At 45.4% G+C, this 21,708-nt stretch overlaps 1 protein-coding gene across 30 annotated transcripts in view; it reads right to left on the bottom strand.

The window, feature by feature from the left end:
* Zbtb38 (zinc finger and BTB domain containing 38) overlaps window positions 1–21,708 on the bottom strand; it is a 151,178-nt gene that overhangs the window by 30,301 nt on the left and 99,169 nt on the right. For 4 of the 30 annotated variants that reach the window (XM_074059053.1, XM_074059058.1, XM_074059055.1 and 1 more), the window contains one exon: window positions 8,013–11,843. The exons of 20 other annotated variants lie outside the window; for them this stretch is intronic. The gene's annotated coding sequence lies outside the window, so the exon portion shown is untranslated. 6 more of the 30 variants (XR_012443095.1, XR_012443090.1, XR_012443086.1 and 3 more) reach the window with 2 other exon arrangements.

The raw sequence follows: 21,708 nt of genomic DNA, 5'->3' as shown, positions 1-21,708 counted from the left end.
GTGGCACTTATTCAGGGAAAGACCAGATGGCCACACAAAGGACTTCTCTTTACCTTTTTGTAAAGCTGCTATTATAAGCTGGGCCCAGTATGTGATTTAGCATCTTTTATATAAGCATCCGTTTGAGAAATTCTTGTATCATTCAGACACAGGAAACCAAGCACCTATTACTAACAAATTCTTCAATTCAGCTGAGAACAATCCATTCACCATGTTTCGGTTTTAGTTCTCCAGACAAGAAAGCTTAGAACTAACTTTTATTGCTAATCATTGTAGCCATTTTTAGCCATTTTATTTAAAATTAGCTCTTCTATTTTTGTTTGCCCTGTCGTTAATTGTAATTTTTTCATGAGTCTTTTCTAGAAGTGTGTGTGTCAGTCCTCTTTCCTTTCCTCCCTTCTCCTTTCCTTCCCTCCTTATTTGACCTCACTAGGATTTGAACTCTGGGCCTTGTGCCCGCCAGGCAGGTGCTGTGCACGTGAGCCACGCCCCAGTCCTTTGCGTTGGTTTTGGATTTTGGATGGGGTCTCCTGCTTTGGCTGGAGAAAGACTCTTCTACCTTTGCCGCCTAGGGAGCTGGGATGACAGGCGTGCACCACCACACCCAGCTTGTTTTTTGTTTTTTGTTTTTTTTTAAACAAGGTCTCACTAACTTTTACCTTGGCTGGCCTCAAGGCCCCAACAGACTTGCTTTTTTGTTATTTCTATAAACAGGAATGGAATTCAATGAAAAGGAAAGCTTATGGATTTCTCCATGTTCCTGAACAGACTCATGAGCCTGTCCTTCACTGGGTCACAGGCCAGTGACAATCTCTGCTGACGGTTTTCTTGCTTTCCTTGTGGTCTCTCTGCTCTGGGACCCTGTGGAATCTACTTTCTCCACTGACTTGTATCTTCTCATCTGGCTTGGCTGCTCTGAAGTCCATACTTTATTTCGATTCTTTGTCCAGCCTGACAAAGAGTCTCAGATCTGACAAAACACATGCTATATGATTCAAAAAGATCACTTCTATCTTGGCTTAGGTCTATGTTTAGTCATTTATTTATTTATTTTTATTCAAAACTACCACTTCTTCCTAAACTCTTCACAGTGCTTTGTACTTCCCACTGGGGAACACAGTCATACCTCCATATCCTGGGGTTACTGGTTCCAGGACCCCGGGTGCGTACCAAAAGCCACAGATGTTCAAGTCCTTTACTTAAAAATTGGTGTATTTGTTTATAACTCATGAACACGTTCCTGAACACTTTAAGACATCTCTAGCTTTATTATAGCCTAATACAATGTAAGTGCTATATAAATTATTATATTGTATTGGTTAATGAATAGTGACCTCCCAAAAATATATGTTCAGTACAAATACAATTTTTTCTAAATATTTTCAGCCCTGGCTAGTTGAATGTATACCTGCAGGTACAGAGGGCCTATGCACAGTAAGTACCGTTGGGTGTCCTGGTGTGGTCTATAATACATACATATAATACACCCACATTTGTGGGACCTGCTACTGTTCTCCCAGAGTGTTCCATTACAATAGTTAGCAAAAGGCCACGTCAACACAGTATCTTTGTCATTGTTACAGACAGAGTAACGTATATAAGAAGTACCATTGTATTTGTCATTAAAACATCCTCATAACTTTAGGTAATTCATGTGTGTTATATTTACTTTTGCACAGTTGGTTTAAAAACAGGTTTTTTTGGTGGTATTGGGGATTGAACTTGGGGCCTCATGCTTGCTAGGCAAGTGCTCTACCACTTGTCTTTTTGCTTTCAAATAGTGTCTTGTGCTTTTGCCCAGGCTGGCCTCAGACTGTGATCCTCCTACTTCTGCCTCCCTCGTAGCTGAGATTATAGGGAACATAAAATAGGAGGAATGTAGTTCAGGCTGGCCTAGGTAAAAAGCAAGACCTTGTGTCCAAACTAACCAGAGCAAAAATGGCCGGAGGCATAGCTCAAGTGGTAGAGCACCTGCCTAACGAGTGCGAAGCTCCAAGTTCAAGTCCCAGTACTGCCAAAAAAGAAAGAAAGTTTGTAGAGTAGCAAGGGAAGTAAGATGTTCATGGAGCGATGAGAAATAAAGACGCCCTAGGAACAATGATCTAGTGCTAAAGGCAAAGGTCATGGTGCTCAGAGGAGCTCAGGAAGAGGTAGCTCCCCAATGCCCTGAAGAGGTCAGATCCACGTGGACAGAGGGAGAAAGGGAGTGTCAGGCAAAAAGAAGCAGTCAGAGTTTCATGCCCTCAGCAAGTCTGCCATCTCGGAGGCAATGCAACAGTTTAAAATGAAGAACGCAAACCTGCAAACACAGGAGGGACAAATGTGAAACTGTTCCCAGACGTAATTTGGTGGCTTTAATACCTCCCTCTCCCTTCTTACCAGTGCCCTCTGCTAAACCATTACACGTGGCCGTGAATGTCCTCAGAGCACAGCTTTTCAGCTCACTGTGCGATCGGAAGGTGCTGTGGCTGAAAGCCCTATTCTGTGTCTGAAGTAGAAGAAAGGGTTTGACCTCTGCAGACCAGCTAGGATCCACGGTGGGAAGCAGGGCACATCTGCTCCCCAAAGGTTTTGTTTCACCCATGGTTTCTGAAACCATGTGCTTGAAAAACTTGGTGAACAAATGTTGAAAAACACTAAGATTTGAAAACCAATGTGTCTCTTCTTGAAGAAACAGGAAGACTGGTCCTTCCTGGGGTTGTCACCCGCCTGACAAGGAGTGGCACTGAGCAGCTGTGCCCAGTACACACACACACCGCCTGCCCGTGCGTTTATCACCAAGTGGTTTCTCTCACGGTGTGGTCTGTGTGGCCCCTCAGTGGGTCCCGATGTGCAACAGATTAAGGACAAGAAATGAAATAACTCTGGACCTGCAGACCTTAGTAGACATACTGTAAGATGTCCCCAAACGAAAACTGAAACTTAACCAAGTGCTCACGGGGGAGGAGGACAGTCACTCTCACAAAAAAACCTGAATTTCTCTGACACTGAATTTCAAGTTACTTTAAAGCAACTTCCGCCACCACATGTCTTCATAGAGAGTAACTTAAAGCAGAGGTCCTAGGAGCTTCTGCCGATGGAAAACCCGTAACAGATTTCAGAAAAAGAAATCTGAGTTAGAAAGATAACATTTAATTTACATGAACCTTTCTAAAATGTTTTCTAAAACAGAAGCTTTTTGCAGTAAGTTGGCTTTTCTCAGGAGTATTATTGAGAACGAGAATGTTTGAGATTTAAAAATTTTGGTGAGCCAATATTTTAAAAAATAAACTAACTTGCAATTAGATCACTGTAGTCATCTGACTTATGTACTGTTTTCTTGAGTTTGTATTTTAGCTAGAATAGCTTTTAAAAATATCCTTTAAATACATAAACACACACGTGTACACCCACAAGTATGCACCGATGCATGTTGAATATATAAATATACGTGAACCTGTGTTTTCCTTATATTTTGTAAGCCCAGATACGGAAACAGGGTAGACATGTAATTCCACATCCAAAACAGGACACGTGAGGAAGTACAAATAAGAACTCTACCAGGGAAATAGGTATCCATTAGGACTATCTCCCAAGAAAGTAGGACAGTCACTGTGCTTGTATACATAAATATAGAAACAAAACATAAACCTTCATAAAAATGAAATAGAAAATTCAATATAGGGACCGGGCGTGTTGGCTTAGGTCTGTAATCTTAGTACTCGTGAGGCAGAGATCGAGAAGATCAATCTGGTTCAAGACCAGCCTGGGGGAAAAAGTTTGCAAGGTTGTATCTGAACCAGTAAGCCGGGTGTCGTGGTGCATCCCAGCAATGCAGGAGGTATACATAGGATTGTAGTCCAGGCTGGCCCAACAGAAAAATCTGAAGACCCTATTCAAAAAATACCTCAAGCAAAAATGAACTGGAGGTATGGTTCAAGTGGTAAAGCATTTGCCTAGCAAGCAGGAAGCACTGAGTTCAAACCCCAGACTGTCCTCCCCCAAGAAAGTTCAATGTAAGTACATATGAGTGTATTAACCCAAATTAACATACACAAGTATGGGAAGTGCTTTCAAGGGTTTTATAGATACACGATAAACATACTTTACATAAATGCCACTGGGACATTTCAGTGAACCAGGTATTTGGAATCTTTTGTGCTTTTGTCACCTGCCACACTCCACATGCTCCAGCCTTGTATGACAAATACACATACATGGGCACTGAAATCAAGTACTCTTTTCTTTGGTGGCACTGGGGTTTGAACTCGGCTTCACACTTGCGAGGCAGGTGCTCTTCCACTTGGGCCATGCCTCTAGCCCTTTTTGCTCTGGTTATTTTGGAGATAGGGTCTTGCTTTTTGCCTAGGCCAGCCTAGACCACAATCCTATTTTATGCTTCCTACCATGGCTGGGATGACAGTCACACGCCACCACCCCCAGTTTTGTTTTTTTTCCCCATTGAGATGAGGTCTTGTGGACTTGCTTTTCTTGTTGTCGTCTGTGCTGTTCTGGAACGCCAATCCTTCCAATCTTCAGTCTCCCATGTAGTTTTGGATTAAATCAGGTACTTTTGATGATTAAAATGACTTTGCTTCACCTGCTTTTCAGAATTACCTAGCTTTTGGGATGGTGGAGTGGCTCAAGTGATAAAGTATCTGCCTAGCAAGTGTAAGGCCCTGAGTTCAAACACCAGTACTGCTGAAAAAAAATTACAGAATTATCTAGTTTAAAAAAAAAATCTCTGCTCATGGTAGGAGACTGAGACAGAACAGATGGGCATGAGGGTGAGGGGTGCCAGTCCCGTTCTCCATCCTGGCTTCCACATCCAGAGCCCCCCACAGCACAGCTCCCCTTGTGCAGGTCCTCTTTTTTCATTCTGTCTGCATCAAGCTTAGGAGAAAAATTGTCTTTCCTTTCTCTCTCTCTCTGTTTTTTTGGTTTTTTTTGGAGACAGGGTCTCACTCTGTACCCTAGGCCAGCCTGGATCTATGTACCCCTGGCTGGCCTTGAACTCACAAGGTCTCAGCCCCTTGAGTGCTGAGATTACAGGCATGCACCACTACAGCTGGCTTGTCTTTCCCCTTAAGGTTATCCTCCTCTGCTACACCTGAGCTTCCCTGCCTGGCAGTCTCAGTACCTACCTCAAGTGACAGTTCACTTAGGTAGCCTACCTCCTCTAGGATTTCTAGTTTTGAGTTCACACCATCCTTACAGAAAATAATATCATATATAGTATGCTATAATAATATTTTTAATACTATGAATTTGCTGACCTATGTCATTCCCAATGAGCTGCTCATCTTTGTCCCTCTGCCCCTGTAGGCATGATACATCGGCCATGACATTGAGAATGAGCAGAGAACTGGTTCCTCCGACCCCAGCAGCAAAGGGCCTCCACACAGATTCTTACAGAGATTCCTGATTTATAGCCTTAAAAATCAGACCCAACGTGAATCCAAATTTTATTCTACAGAGAGCAAAGTTATAAGGAAAATAAAAATGAATTCTTGCCAACTTTTTTCTCACCATGTCCTTCTAACAAGGCAGCTCTTAAAGTGTGTTTTGTGGGCCTCTAGGTATCCTAAGAGCCTTTTGTAGGTTCCTGAAGTCAAAGCTACTTTCAGGGAAGTTCTGAGATGTCCATTGCCCCTTTTTGCACATTGAGATGTGCAGGAAGGGTGCAGAAGCAAAGGCGGGTAAAGCTGCTGGCACCTTAGCAGGAACACCCATGCAGAGAAGTAAACACTCATTTTAGAACATAAGTATGCAAATATTTTTAATATTCTGTGTGATACAATGGGAGGTACATGTAAAGTAGTTTTAGTGCCTCCAGGAAAAGCAATTAGGTGGTTCTTTGAGTTGTGAACTGAACTAGTCAAAGCCAGTTTTTTTTTAACTAGTCAAACCATTTTTTTCATGGAATATCATTTTTACTTGAAAAAATGGGTGCCAAACTAGTTACTAAAATTTATATTTGGTCAAACATCTTGAAAATAGTCTAAGATGACACAATGGAATAATATTCAGTCATAAAGAAGAATGAAATGATGTCATCTGTAGAAGAACCGATGGAACTGGAGATCAGCACGTTAAGGAAGTAACTAAGAAAGTCAAATATGACATGTTGCCTCCCAGTGCGGAATCCAGTCCTTAAAAGTGAGTGATAGGAATGTGAAACAGGTCCTGTTTGAGAAGCGGGTACCAGCGGGAGGATGAAAGGAAAGGTGGTGGGTTTTACTATGATTGAAATACTCTGTTCACGTGTATGAAAACAGAACAATGAAATCTGGTGAATTTGTCCCATAAAAGGGGACAGAATGAGGGGGAGTGATGGAGGAGATGGTTTGATTGGGGTTCACTGTGTGCATGTATGAAATGCAGTAAAACCTCTTTGTACAACAAATACATGCTAATAAAAATTTTAAAAAGAAAATGGACTATGACAGTCTGTTACTTCAAGGACATTGTTATTTTGTTACTAGCAATAACATTTGGTTTTCAAATGAAAATTAAAATTTGGAAACCTTGTATGGACCACTGTGAGTACAACACTTGCCAGTACAGAGTGACTTTTGTGACAAGGCTGATACAGAAGTTGACAAGCGTGATGTTTGGATATTGTATGACAAGTGTGGAAGAGCGGTCTAACTCAGAGAACCCACATTTTCCAATGACCAATGCATACTGTTACAAAAACCCATGCACAGGCTAAAAGGTGCAAGGGAGACTCTGGGACTTGGAAGTAACAAGGTATGAAAGTTCACTGATGAGGCTTCGCCATCCACATTGCAACGTTTAAGAACCAAGCCTAGCCCAGCTTCCCTGAAGCACCAGAGAATCTCAACAGCTAACTCGACATCTCTCCTTCCAACTACCTATTTGTGTGTGGCTGGATTTTCTTTCTCTACCTCAAAAACACAGCATAACTGCTGCAACTGCATGCAGACACAGATAATTGCAAAATTATAAACCACTCTTCCCATGATTTTTTGTTTGAGAAAGTAGTCATTTTAATAAAATGTTATTTGTTCATGTAACCGAGTTTACCATAGTCATTTTGTAAGAATTAATAAACAGTATTTTAAATGATTGCTTATAATTTGAATGTAGTGAATATTGATAAATGAACCTCAGATTAAAGCTCTTTGGGTCTTCTGGGATTTTTAAGACTGTAAGGGGGTCCTGGGAGCAAAAAGTTTGAAACTATTATGCTAACCAACCAGAAAATGTTCATCATAATTTTAAAATAATTTCTGCCTCCAGGAAATTATTTTACTCAATAAGATAAATCATAGCTACATCTACAAGGGGTAATGAGAAGGTGAGTGAAAGTGTGGCAAACCCCAAAGCAGAGACCCCCACAGACAGACCGAGGGATAAGGAAACAGGTGGACGCATTCACAGTCGTGCAGACACACTCTCCACCTGTCCTTACTTTCCTAAGCTTGACACCATCACGCTCTTGAATTTGAGGCCTAAGAAGCCAGGTGGGCCAACAGGGAGCTGGACATCACCCTCAGGTGAAAGCTGTTCTTGCCTTCGCAGGGCTGTCACCTGGATGGCTGGTATGATCAATCGCTGCTCGTCCTTGAAGTCTCAGCTTGGTCACAGTACCCTATCTGCCCACGTGATTCTGTCCATTCAGCAATTAAAACTCAGCCCCTCCTCATTACGCCCACGATGCTGCTGTAGGCCTTTGGTTCACTTGTTCTAGGCCTGAATCTATGTGTTTATTGTGTACTCCTTATTAACGAAATCCAGTGTGCTGTTATCAGTAAATCTTTAAGACACGGCAGAGAGGAGAGTGAAGCAACTCCTTCCACTGTTCTCAATGCTACTCTCCAGGGCCAGACTGGACGCCATTTTTCTAAATGGTCTGCTCACAAAAGAGGGCCCAGAACCTCAGTCCCTAAGATAAATGATAAGGATAAGTAGACAGAACCACTTCTCCTCCCCCTACTGCAAGTCGTCTTCTATAAAAAGCACTTAGAAATAAACGTGGAAGAAGCACACTGTGTTAGGACACTGACCTGGACTCCACCATCCGTACCAGGCTAGCTCAGGGCGTGCATGGATGTCGGGGGATGTATGGCATAGGTCCTCACGTCCTGCACAGGCTTCCTGACAAAGAGGTCTTGCTGCAGGGAGCAGCTCCACCTTCCCACGCACATCCCTGCCGCACGTGTGCTCCCAGTCCTGCTGGGCGTCACGTCAGACCTCACGTGACGGAGTGTCAGACACAGGCCACCGTATCTCGAAAACAGATTACAAAACAGAGGTCCTTTATAGAGCTGGGCTGGCTCTAGGAACAGGAAGATCCTCTTGATTCTGTCCTCTAAACGTGGCCCAAAAGGGGCACAGAAGAGCTGCGTCTATCAGGTTTAACGCACACAGGCTGCAAATTCAAGGTGGCACAGTGTGACAGAGTTTGGCCTTTTTAAGTAAAATCTGTGTTGCTCAAGAGGCCAGCACCAGGATCTGCGCTGCAGCATGCTCCCCAGCTATGGTGAAAGGTGGATGTGCAGTCGTGTGCACGCACGCTGAGAGCGATGCCGTCAGTTTTGTGACTGGTGCAATGACCAGCATTTTACGTTGTTTGGAAAGATGAACGGGGGAAAGCCTGTGGTTTCTTTCCTTTCTGTTTTCTTCTTTCGGAAATGCAGCAGGGTTGCAGGGTAGCCTTGTCTAGATCAAGCTTGCCCAGACACCTGCGTGCTTAAGAAACCTGGCAAACAGGCTTCAGTCTCCTGAGCCCTCCAGTGCTGTGTCCTTGTTTTAGCCAAATTTCATGACATTTGCAGTCCTGAAGGTAAAAGGCGATTTTAATCTGAGCGCTGCCTCCCGGGACCGGGTTCCTAACCCTGCATGGGTGAATTTGTTATGAGAGAGTTGGTTTCAGAGGGCAAATACCACTCTCTTGAGACCCTTAAGTGGAGGCGGCCCTATGTTTCTGTTATCCCTGGGGAGGGAAGAACATGGTATTTTCTAGCTTTTGAACAAGAGTGAATGTCCAAGGGCTCCACGTGGACCATACCTCCCCGCCCCACACTGATGATCAAATTTAATAACTAATAAATAATATGCTGCATCAAATGTTATTTAAAACTTCTGAGTTCTTATGTCTGTAATTGTCTATTTAACATCTTCAGACTGTGGCTGACGTCAGGTAGAAACGGTGGAAAGTAAAGCTTCCCTGCCTGCTCGTTTCCTGTGCACTCTTGTCTCCCAGAAAGTAAGTTCCAGGCGGGGCAGGTCTTTCCCCCTCCCGCATACTGCTCACTGCTCATGGCCTCCTCCCCCGGCCACGACGCACACTAGGCACTCAGGACACATTTGTGCAATGAACAAGTGAAGTCACCCTGGATAAAACACAAAGGGCTCATCCTGGTTACAAAAGCAACCATCCCTCTCCCCTGCCCTGCACTCTACTCTACTCTTTTTCACCGCACACAAAACACTCCACGGTGCTACACCAACTTCTTACATATACTCATTGTCACGAGAATGTACGCCCTACGAGAGCAGCAATCATTCCTATTATCTTCTCTGATGTAGCTTAAGCACCTAGAACAGGACCTGACACATAGAAAACCCTCCATAAATATTCATTTAAAACTGAACAATCCAGGGCTGGGAAGTAGCTCAGTGGCAGAGTGCTCACCTAGCATGTGTGAAGCCCTGGGTTTGGTCCCTAGCACCAAAACAGACAGAAAAATGAAACAAAACAAAACAATCTGTCTTATAAATAGAGCTATGTCTATAAATCAATACTACACAAGGACAATTGCCATAAAAATTGCTAGTTATTATTTTCATTTGTCTGAATTCCCCAACCCATTTTGGATTAAATTATTGTACCTAATACATCTCAGGTCGTGAAGCATTTGAATACTAATTCATTTAACCCCCTCCAACACTAGGAATGGTCCTACATGTTCACAGGATTAAACAATTAACAGTTGATGCTCAGTGTATGGAAGCTGATATTATCCTCAAGCCCACAGCAGAGATGTAGAAACAGAGTGCAGGGAAATGCAGGCCACACTTTCTGGTGGAGGCAGTGCCCAGCCGCCTGCTCTCTGCTGCCCGGTGCGCACACAGCAGTGGGTCAGAGCAGGCGAGGTGCTCTACACAGCACTGATTCCAAACCTCAGGCTTGTTACGCTGGGATCGAGAACAGCAGCCTGAGTCCCATGCCAGGAAATCACTGAAAGATACTGAAGAAGGTGCCAGAGAGGGTCTTCGGATGGGGGAGCTGAGGCCCCTGGCCATGGCAGCACTTCCCAGCTCAATCAGCCTCGCTGGACAATGAGCCGCGGCCCTGGGATCCTTCACAGCTGGCTATGTGTACAGCAGCTGTACAGTACACGTTTTCCAGGTGCAGCCTGACAGGCAACCGGTCACAGTGCTGTCCCCACGGCCCAGCCAGGATTGGCTGTTCTGAATGAAGGCACCGTGGAGGTGAGTCTTCCTGGGCCTCCCCTCCCCACGACCACTGTGTATTCTTGTCCTCTCTTTCCACACTCAGCAATGCTCAGGGACTGGGAGGCTCACGCAAGGACCTAGATGTCAGGGTGTGGCAGACCACAGGGTGCAAAGCCTTCAGGGGGCACTGGGGGAAGAGGCTCTAGGGTAGAGCCAGTTCCCAGTGTGAGTGTTTTCATGAGACCAGGCAGAGTCCCCTGGCCAATAAGGAGCCAGGATGTGGCCAGCAAGGCAGTCAGAACCCTGTATCTAAACCCCAGGATCCGTACAAGGGCATTTGTAGACTGACCTCAATTTCTGCCATTCTAATCCACGTGAGGCATCTGTCCTTGCCTGAATGTGGCCAGGTCTCTCCTATCTCATTGCATGTGCTGCTTCTGCAGCTGGAGTGCCTTCTGGCCCAGACTGCAGCCCACCCTGGTCTCCATCCATCACCTCCCCTAATCAGGTTCATCTAGCATGTATCTCAGCACGTCTTTTTAGCACTTATTACGACTGTAATTAAAAATCGTTTCACGCTGGGTGCAGTGGCTCACGCCTGTAATCCTAGCTGCTTGGAAGGCTGAGATCGGGAGGATCAAGGTTCAAGGCCTGCCTGGGCAAAACGTTTGTGAGACCCCCATCTCAACCAATAGCTGGGCATGGTGGTGCATGCCTGTCATCCCAGCTACACAGGAGGCCAAGATTGGGAGGATTGTGATTCCAAGCCAGTCTGGACAAAAAGTTTGAGATATTCCATCTTCACAGAAAAAAGCTGGGTGTGGTCGTATGTGCCTGTCATTCCAGCCACACTGTGAAGTGTAAAAATAGGAGGCTTGTGGCCCAGGCTGGCCTGGGCAAAAAAGCAAGACCCATCTCCAAAAGGACCAGAGCACAAAAAGGGCTGGAGGTGCAGCTCAAGCAGTAGAGTGCCTGCCGAATACCTGCCTTATAAGTGCAAAGTCGGGTTCAAACCCTGAGACCGTGTACAACAGATTCCTTAGCATTCAGTTCTGCAACTGTGACATAAAGTTTCCTTTATTAAATGAAAACAAAACCAGAAAGCACTTCACCACTAAGCTTTATAGAGCCATAATACCACACCCCACAGCTACTGGGCTTTTAGGATGCAGCTTTGGGTTAACGTGAACTGCTCTGTCTTTTCCCACCTATGCTACAGGGGAAAAGACAATTCCTGAGTATAAAAAAGCCATTCTGACATGGAAAATGAGAGACAAAGAAAACATCCCACTCAAATGAACGTGGTGGGCCTGGAGCTGAGCTGCTAATTCAAGCCAGGGCTGTCCACTGTCCACGAGACTCTCCTGCCCAGACAAGTTAGAAGACTGTTTCCAAATGCTCACAGACTGCTTACTGTGTTAGTCAGCTTTCAGTCCCTGCAACAAAACACCGGAGAGATGCAATTTAAGGGTATCTTCTGGACTGCTGTCAAGAGATTTCAGGCCGTGCTCAGCTAGCTACACTGCTTTTAGCAGGCAGCGAGGCAGAGCTGTCATGCAGAAGAAAGCTGCTTACCTCATGCAGCTGGAAGCAAAGGGACATGAGGGGCTGGTGACAAGATACACCATCCCAGGCCATGCCCCTGGTGAGTGCTTCCTCCAATGAGGCACCACCTTCTTGTTTCCACCACCTTTCAAAAAATGCCATCATATCATAAACTCACCAATGGCTTAATCCTCAGATGAGCTTAGTGTTGCTTCCCCCAAAGTCCTCGGCAGGCCACCAAGCCCCTGGAGCCATTTTACATCCAAATCAGAACACTTACTGTCAAAGGAGCGTCTTCAGGCTCTGCTGATACATTTTATCTGATGTCTGGGGACTGAACGTTTTCCTTGGGTACTTGGATTGAACTGGCAATAAACTTTTAAAAACTAAGTTTACTAAATACTGAAAAAGCAAAGTTGGTGTGTATAGTATCAGTCCGTGATGTGGGTGATTGTAAGGGACTTAGTGACATTCTCCCTTCAGGCACTTCCACAGCATCCACCTCCCTCTAACCACTTACTCCTCAAGCTGGTGCTGGTGCTGGTGCTGGTGCTGGGCTCGGGACCTGCTTCTGGGTTGTGGACCTGTGGACGCCTGTGCATCCCACCGCCTCAACATGTGACCTACTCCAAAGGCCCTGTGAGCTCTCTTCTCCCATCAGGCAGCCAACAGCAAGACAGAAAAGGCACGGTCAGGTCTGTTTCCCATAGTGGTACTCAGCGCAAGTGTGTACAACCAACTCACAGTGGAGCCTCAGAAAGAAGTGGAAGTAGGTGACATCATCAATGCTGTATCAGAGCTCGGGAGGTTGGATCTGGGCAGGCATGCTTTTTTTGCATCCTGCGTGTGCCATCTGCTAGTGTGCAGCCTGCTGGAAATGACTGGGCTGTGGAGTACACGTGAGCTGGCCTGTGACTTACTACATTGTTCTATAACATACGTTATGCTATGACTACATCATGGTGTCTCCTCTGGGCAGCCTTTCCAAGGGTTACAGGGACACCTACATCCATCCACAAGGGTGGCAAAATCCCTCCTGTGACTCATTCTCTTGGCAGGAGGAAGACCATGTAGATGTGACAGCCAAGTGTTGTGTCCCAGCCTCTCACAGGTACATCTGTGTGCCCAGCACCACTGTACACAGTGCATATATGTCATTCCATTTCAACTTTGAGGTGATCTTATTCTGCAAATGATAAAACTGAGTCTCAGAGAGGCTTGGCAGAGATCATTTAGCTAATGAGTGGCAGAGCTAGCATTCAAACTCAGGCAGGGTGTCTCAAAAACCACACTCTGACAGGCCTGGCTGTGCACAACTGCAATCCCAGCATGTGGGAGGCAGAGGCAGGAGAACTGCCAGTTTGAGGCCAGCCTGGGCTGCACAGTAAAACCCTGTATCAAACAAACAAAAACACCCATCCTCTATTTCAAATTCAGGAGCACTAAGACATAATAAAGAACTTAGCTTTTCCTCATCTTTTTTGGCTGCATATATGGCATGCATGTGTACTAGAGTCTGAACTACGGAAGGCTGGAAAGACATCACCCAGCCTGGCTGGCTAACTGTGGCCTGGACTTGAGCAGGGCTGCCAGGGGCAGGGGCAGAGGTTGTTGCCTGCTTGGCTAGACAATGTACCTCAGTGCAGCCTGCTCCCCCTGCCAGAAGGGGACCATATCTCTAATATGCTTAAAGATACCTGTGTAGTACCAGTGGTCGTGAAGGGAACATTTCAGAGAAATTCAGTGTTTTCCATAAAATTCTACTTTTCATTCATCTTCTTAAAACAATGTAAACTTCAAATACATAGATATTAACCACTTTAGCTTTTATTTTTACCTACTTTTGTTTCAAGGTAATACTTCTCAAATGCTTACCACTGACCATTTACTAATTGTAATACAAGGGATGCTGCAAAAAGGGGTCACAGACAGGAAATGATGGGGAGATTAAAGCTAGTGAACTAGCAAAACAGAGCGCCCCAAAGCACTATATTTCCCCATCCATAAACAGGGTGGTACCTAGGGACGATCTAGGATAGGCAGTGTCAGTCTGGTAGAGTGGCTAACAGCCTGACCTTGATGGCCCAGGGTCCTGTCTTGGGCACATCTTTGCACCTTGGTTTCTTCATCTGTCAAATGGAGCTTACAATAACAGAACCCACTAGGGTCAACCTGAGAGCTAAGTGATAACACCCATACCGCACTTGGGAGAGCACCTGGCTCAAAATCAAGAGCTGTAACATCAGCTGTTAAATTACCAATAAGTTATTAGCTGTGATTATCAGTATGAACAGCACTAGCTAGGACTTGGTCCCAGGCCCCCAAACTGGGGGAGTGTGAAATTCCTCAGTGGCAGGGACAGATGTCTTGTTCCACTGTGTGCTCAGAGCAGCCCCCCCAATCCTTCAGGATTGCTCACTAAGCAATAGTTCCCTGCCTTTTTTTTTCTCTGTTTTCTTTCATTATTATTATAGTTGTTGTTGTGCTGGGTGGGGTACACTGTAGCATTTACAAAGGTTCTTACAATGTATCAAATCCGGCATACTTGAATTCCCCCCTTAATGACACAGAGCATTACCATGGAGCCCTAGCAGCCACACACTGGCATTTGGCTACAGATATCTAAATGGTTTCTTTTCTTTCTTCTGGTGGCATTGTTAGCATTTCTTCTAAGCCTGTGCAAAAAGGCACTAACAATTTAAATAAATATCTGTCATGGTGACTATCTATTAGCTCTTCTGGTAAAAATCTGGCAGGAAGGAGGCAAAAAAAATGTGTTTTAAAGACAAATGCTTAGCTCTTCAATAAAGTTCAATCGTATGTACTTTTCCTCTTAACGTCAGAGAGTCACTCAATTTGGCTATAAATCTGTGAGTAAAAACAAGACGAAGGCGTTGTCTGTTTATTGGTTCAATGTCTCCCCGCATTGTCTCCTCACCTCTCTTTTACAGACTCTTGGGAGACATCATCTGCTCCTTTCTCTTCATTAAAGGGGTTTTTGGAGCACAAAGTCTTAGGACCTCCTAGCCTTTCCTTTAAATTAGGAAGCTATGAACATACCAGTTTGGTTACAGTTTACTTTAGAGAGTGTTTTCGTGGCAGGGTCTTTGCTTACGGTGCCTGGGCTCACCGTCCAGGTCTGCTAACTTACTGGCTGTGTGAACTCTGTCATTAACATTCTAGAACTATTTTGTTTTTAATCTAGAAGTTGGATCTAATGGTGTAACCTCACACTTCTGAGAATTAAATGAGTTCATGTAGATAAAATGACTATTTTGTTCTATTGCTCTTTTTCACCGATAATTTCCCATGAAAATTCTAGAAAATAAATAATGTACAACTCTTTCCTCCAGCCCAGGTGATAATGACGCTAGCAGCAAATTTAGTGGCCAATGTTCAAAAAGGTACTAGAAGCAGGGGAGGTGTGTGGGTGGGTGGAAGTGATGAGTGGCTGGACAGTCTCAGGCTCTGAGGGGTTCCAGTAAGTCTGGGTGACACCACTGGGCTCAGGAGTTACAAGAGTTCAGGTCAGGCTCACACCAAAAGAAGGGAAGCTAGCTGAAAAGCACTCATGGAAAGTAAGAACAAAACCAAAATAGGGGACTATAAGTAACACAGTAAGAGTTCCTATATTAAGACCTTGACAATGTTTCAGTACAGTGATATATTTAGAACTTTTCAAAGAATATGTACATGCATCATGACACACTATTACCATAAATGCAGTCAGTAACCATGCATTAACAGATACAAAATTAGTGACTCTACTGTTTTGGGGAGACCTGCACACCCACTATGAACACTGCCTCTCCCATCCCGACTGTGAGACCAATCAGAGAAGAGGACTGGTTTGAGTAGCAGAAGGGGAGCTACACCCTTCAGGGCTTCCAGAAGCACACATCCTTTCCCATCCAGGTGAGAGGACCGAGAGAGACCACACTGAGACCATCACTCCTGGATTAGAGAATTACCCAGTTTTTCACACACAGAAATTCCCCAGGATGGTTTCCTGGGTTGGGAATGGTAAGGCATTTTATGACGGGAGACTTTGTTCGCTTCACGACTTCCTTCTGGTCCATCCTCACCTTGGTAGGGAGGGGCCTTTTAGACACAGTAAGGTGAGTTATGCTCTGGAGACCTTGGTACCACCACGGAGAGGAGGCAAGGCAGAGGGGGTATCCTGGACCAGAGAAGAGAGGGCACTTTGAGTTCTCTCCCCAGCAGGCCTCTCTCCCTAGTAAACAGTACCCCACGTGCTGTACCACAACTCCTGGAAGGCCTGGCTCTTTCTGTGTCCCTGGACCTGTCCATTCTGCTCTTCCAGGAGTCCTGGGCTGAATAATCAAGTTAGAGTCATAAAAGTCAGTTCCCCAAGGCAGTTCATAGCTCTGAGAGCAGGCGCTCTTAAAATCATGACCCCTTGGGCAGAGCCTTTCCCTGGTGGCAGATTTGTCATGGCTGTGCTTTGGGGTCCCTTCTCAGTTGATGACCAAAGCCTGGTCCCAGTTCCCAGTGTAGTGTCCACAAGATGGTGCTGAATCCACATGAAGAAAGCTCTTGGGTCCCAAGGAGCTGGGAAATCCAGCCCCCAACTTTTCTCAGAATGAGTAGGGCAGATGAGTAAGCATTGCTTTCGTATAAACTGAGCACGGGTGTTTTAGGTGACCAGAAGCAAACAGCACATTCTTAGGTTGCCACGTGGAGTTTTTTGCCATGGAGTTCAGAGATTGTTCAGGTCAGGCATGGGGCCGGCTCCACCCTGGGCAGGAATCTCTTCCTCACAGAAATCCTCAACCAGGAGGGAGCCATCCAGGGACCTCACCTATAGCCTTTGCTATACCACAGGGCTCCAGATCCTGGGTTCAATCCCCAGTACCTCAAAAAACAAAAACACAAAAACCACCAAAGTATTGGATGATTGATATTTTTAATACATAGCCTTTGTGTGTGGAGCGCACACAGTCTTTCCTTGTATTTTCCCTCTCCCTCAGCTTCCAAACTTCAGGAAGTGAATTTGTAAATTAAATCTCACAATGTCACTTGGTTATCCTCATCATATGAACCATATGTTCATTTGGGTCGTCCTTTCCCCACCTGCTGAAATGTTTCAGGCTGTCAAGTTTCTTAAAATATTTCCACCGATGCTTTAAACGGGCTGTGCAGATTCCTGCTCCGAGTCAGGATGGTGGTATCTGTGACCAAAAGGCTTGAATGCAGCTGAAGGTGACTGTTCTCACCCACTCAAGTCATATTTCAAGATCTGTCCTAGGGTCTGGTTTTTTTGGTGGTACTGGGGTTTGAACTCAGGGCCTCATACTTACTAGGCAAGTGCTCTGCCACTTGCACCATACCCCAGTCCTAGATTGCTTCTGTTTACTGAGGACTACGCAGGACATATTTTCAATCTATTAGAATAAAAAAGATAAAGCCTTAGTTTCCGGTTTAAAGAAGAAGGAAACTGCACACACACTGTCAGCACGTGACCCTGAAAGGAGCAGTTCTGGCCATGTCAGTACAGACACTGACATCACAGGGTAAGTGAACTCCTGGATGTAGATCCAGAAAGCTTCAGAGCTGGAGAAAAGTTGTTGGGAACTCAAGAGTAAAAGAACAAAGTGTCCAGCTCACAACTATGAGATGAGATGGGGAGGATCACGGTTCCAGGCCAGCTTGGGCAAAAAGTTAGCGAAACTCCAATCAGAAGTGATGGCGTTGTGTGTGCCTGTCATCCCAGGTAGGTGGGAGGTGTAGGCAGGCAGGTCATAGTCTGAGGCTGGCCCCAAGGAGTAACAAGAGACCCTACCTGAAAAGTAACTAAAGTAAACAGGGCTAGGTGCGTGGCTCAAGTGGTAGACCATCTGCCTAGCAAGTGCAAGGCCAAGTTCAAACTACAGTACTACAAAAAAACCAAAATGCAAGGTTCAAGCTCCTTGGTACTGACCTGTGGTCTCTGGGTTTGTCTTTGGTTACAGGTGACTCACTGTTAAACCCTAACTAGTTATTTGATGAACACGGCAAAACTAGTTTTCTAACCATTGCCTCCATTCTCCCATTTGTTTTTCTTGGGCTCACATCCCATCCTGGAGCCCCGCCCTGCCGTGGAATTCAGAGGCCTGTGATTGTTTCAGTGCTCATATCCGCTTACCCAGCAGAATGCCACCTTCCCTGTCAGATTCCTCCCAAACGCCAACTTTCTGGACCCAAATACAGAACAAAGACAAGAACACCTTATTCCTGTTGGGTCCTGCACTATATACAAATCACTTTCATACACACCCCTCATTTTCCTTCTCATGACAGCCTTGTGGGCTGTGAGATAGTATTTCCATTTCCAGCACGAAACACTGAGGTTCAGAAACAAGCAGCCGAAGTCCTAGCCCCACCCGGCTTGTAGCTGGCAAGGTTGGGTGCTAACCCTGGTCTCCTGACTTTGGGCTTCGAACTAACTGCTAACATAGTTAAAAGGAAGGTTATCTTTGTGTGACCTCAGTGTTAGTAAATTAATCCCTTAGCTCATCTTTTGATGGGTATGTTTTATGGCAAGTTCTGAGTCAAACTTTTGTTGTTGTTGATCTTGGGCAGTACTGGGGTTTGAACTTAGGGCCTCGTGCTTGCTAGGCAGGTGCTCTACCACTTGAACCATGCCCCCAGTCCTTTTTTGCTTTGTTCACTGTTGAGATAGGATCTTGTTTTAATGTCCAGGCCAGTCTGAATTAGGATCCTTCTATTTATACTTCCCAGGTAGCTGGGGTGACAGGCATGAACCATTGTGCCCAGCTTTTTATTGGTTGAGATGGAATCTCACAAACTTTTTGCCTGGGCTGTCCTCACCCTCTCCCAATCTCTGCCTTCTGAGTAGCTGGGATTATAGGCAGAAATCACCACGCCCAGCATCAAACATGTATTTACTGCCCGAAAACTACACATCACTAGCTACAATTTCTAATAAAACTAGTTATTCCTGATAAGCATATGGTCTATTGCTACGCTGATGACCAGGTGGTTCCTTCTGTGGTCTGCTTCCTGTTTCCTGTCATCTGACATGACCTGAACACAGCATTTTGTTTAATTTGTTCTGTGAAATGGCAGCAATACCTAAGAGGAGTATTGTGGTGTGACAGTTAAGTGAAACAATGACTACATACACCTTGGCCAGCAAGTGTCCAGTTAATGGGACTACTCGTTCCTACTAACCATACATTTTCAATGCAGCCATTGGAATCAGGTAGAGTTTTATTTTTCTGACAAGTATCTGATGGGGTACAGGCAGCGTTAGTTCAGAGAACACAGTAACTTCCTCCCCTCAGCTATTTGGATTGGTGGTATCTTCCCTCAGTCAGTCATCTCCTGAACCTACAGTCCGGTGGAGGAGACAAACATGCAGACAGCATCCACAAGTCGGCCAAGGTGCTACAGTGAGGGGTGTCCAGGGCTGTGGAGGAGGCAGCCCTAAACTGAGCTGGGGGAGGAAAGTCAGTGGAGGGTCTGGTGAGCCTTGAGGGACAGGGACCATTTCTGTGGAATCCAAGAGGGAAAGAAGTCTTCCATTGCAGACAGAGTCGACGCAAAGGCGTTCGAGATAGAATGGCACTTCCAGGAAGGGGAAGAGGCGGGTGGCTGCTGTGCAGGGGCCTGATGGGAGAGGTGAGGGAGATGGTAGCCCCTGTGAGGAGGAGTTTCAAATGTCACAATGAGCTGGACTTGTCCTCTGCACTACAGTTCTCGCCCTGACTGCACAAAGGGATCATGGAAGAATACTTGAGAGAGAGCCAACATTCTGGCTCCAGCTCAGATTCTGACTTATTTGGTCTTGGAGGCCTGGGTATTGGGATTTTTTTTTTTTTTTAAAAAAGCTGTCCAGGTGATTCCAATGTACAATCTGGACAAAGGTGCGTCATGTCAAAGATTTTAAACAGGACCAATTTAATGCATTTGCAGGCAGGTCATTCTGGGAACAGTGTGGTGAGAAGGTGGTCTGCAGCGGGACTGGAAAGAAGGCAAGGTAACAAGTGGTGATAAAGTAAAGGAGAGAGACTTGAAGTCATTTAGATGGAAGAATCAACAAACTGGAAATCAGACAAAAGAAGGGGAAGAAGCAGACAGGGAACCCAGAATGCAGGGCCGATGTGGCCAGAGGGTGATGAAGCCAGCACAACCTCTCAGGAGCCCCCCTCCCCCCAGGTCTCAACCAACACAACCCATCATGGACTTTGCTGTCAAAAGGAAGTAGTGCAGTGCACTGATGCTGAGGAGGGGCTGAAAACATGAGCAGGGATTTTGCCAAGGAGAGTAAAGAGAAATTAAGGCCAATGAAGCTGCCTGAGGAGTGGGAGGGACATACTAGAATCACCTGGAGACCCTCACAAAAAACTTCATTTCTTTTCTTTTTTGGCAGTAGTGGGGTTTGAACTCAGGGCCTTGAGCCTTGCCCCCTGTCCTGATTTTCAGACAGAGTCTCATGCTTTTGCCCAGGCTGTGATCCTCCTACCTCCACCTCCTGTAGCTGGGACCACAGGGGTACACCACCACACCCATTTTGTTTTTGAAATAGGATCTTACTAACTTTTGCTGGGCCTGGACTCAGACCATGATCCTCCTAAATCTGCCTCCAAGTAGCTGGGATTATAGACATGTACACTGGACCTGGTAAAAAATTTCATTCCTTGATGTCGCCCTAACTTAGAATAGCCAGGGATAAGGCACCAGAATCTGAGTTTAGTAAGCTCCCAGGTGACTCTGGATAGAGGCTAGGTTTGGACACTGAACTAGTTTCCTATGGGTACAGCAACAAATTACCACAAAATTGTTTGCTTAAAACAACAATAATTTATTTTCTCACAATCCCAGATATCAGAAGTCCAAATTCAAGGCCACACTCTCTGAAGACGTGGAATGGGGTAAGGGATCCTTTCTAGCTTCTTCTAGTTTGTGGTGGTTCTAGTCTTTCCTTGGTTTATGACTGACTACCTCCAATCTCTGCCTTTGTCTTCACCTGCCTTCTCCTCTCTGTCTCTCCTCTGTGTAATGACACTTGTCACTGGATTTAGGACTGACCTGATAATTCAAGATGATCTCATCTTAAGACAATTAATCATATCTACAAACACCCTTTTCCCAAATACGGTCACACTCACAGGTTCTGGGTCGTGGGCATATCTTTTAGGGGCTTGTACCACTCTGCCCACCACAGGCTGGTAACTCATGGGAATGAATGAGAGGGGCTTGGCCCCACAACTGCAACCTAAGTTCCCAGACAGTGGCAAGAAGAGAAGGAAGAAAAGAGGAAGAGAGTGAATTACTCAAGGACTACCCAGATATATAGCTGTCCACCCCCTCCAGCCTCATTCTGTCTGTCCAAGGGACCCCAGGCTAAGTTTCCAGGACAAAGACTACAGGAAAAGTACCATACAACCTAGAAAAAAATATCATAAATTAACAAAAAGCAGGCAACAACTTTGAAGGGATGAAAGGACTTTGTTAGTTCATTTTCTAAACTGGGTTGAGTTGATAGGAAGCTGGGGCTTCCTCTCTAAGATACTGTGCCTCACTACTCCTCCCTACCCTGGCAGCTGCCAGTCCAAACAATAAGCCACCATGACCAAATGGGGTTATTTCTGACTTTCAAAATGTTTCCTTAGGGGCAGGCAATACTGCCAGTCACTACCACTGAGGAAGCCGAGCCTTTCCCCGCTCTCACCACTGGCAGGGTCCTGAATACCTTCCCTCAGAGTGGCTGTGCCTTCACTTCTACGTGGA

This window comes from Castor canadensis, chromosome 17 (genome assembly GCF_047511655.1).
Source record: "Castor canadensis chromosome 17, mCasCan1.hap1v2, whole genome shotgun sequence".
NCBI lineage: Eukaryota > Metazoa > Chordata > Mammalia > Rodentia > Castoridae > Castor > Castor canadensis.
The sequence above is the reverse complement of the archived record's forward strand: the minus strand, read 5'-3'. Positions and strand labels throughout refer to the sequence as shown.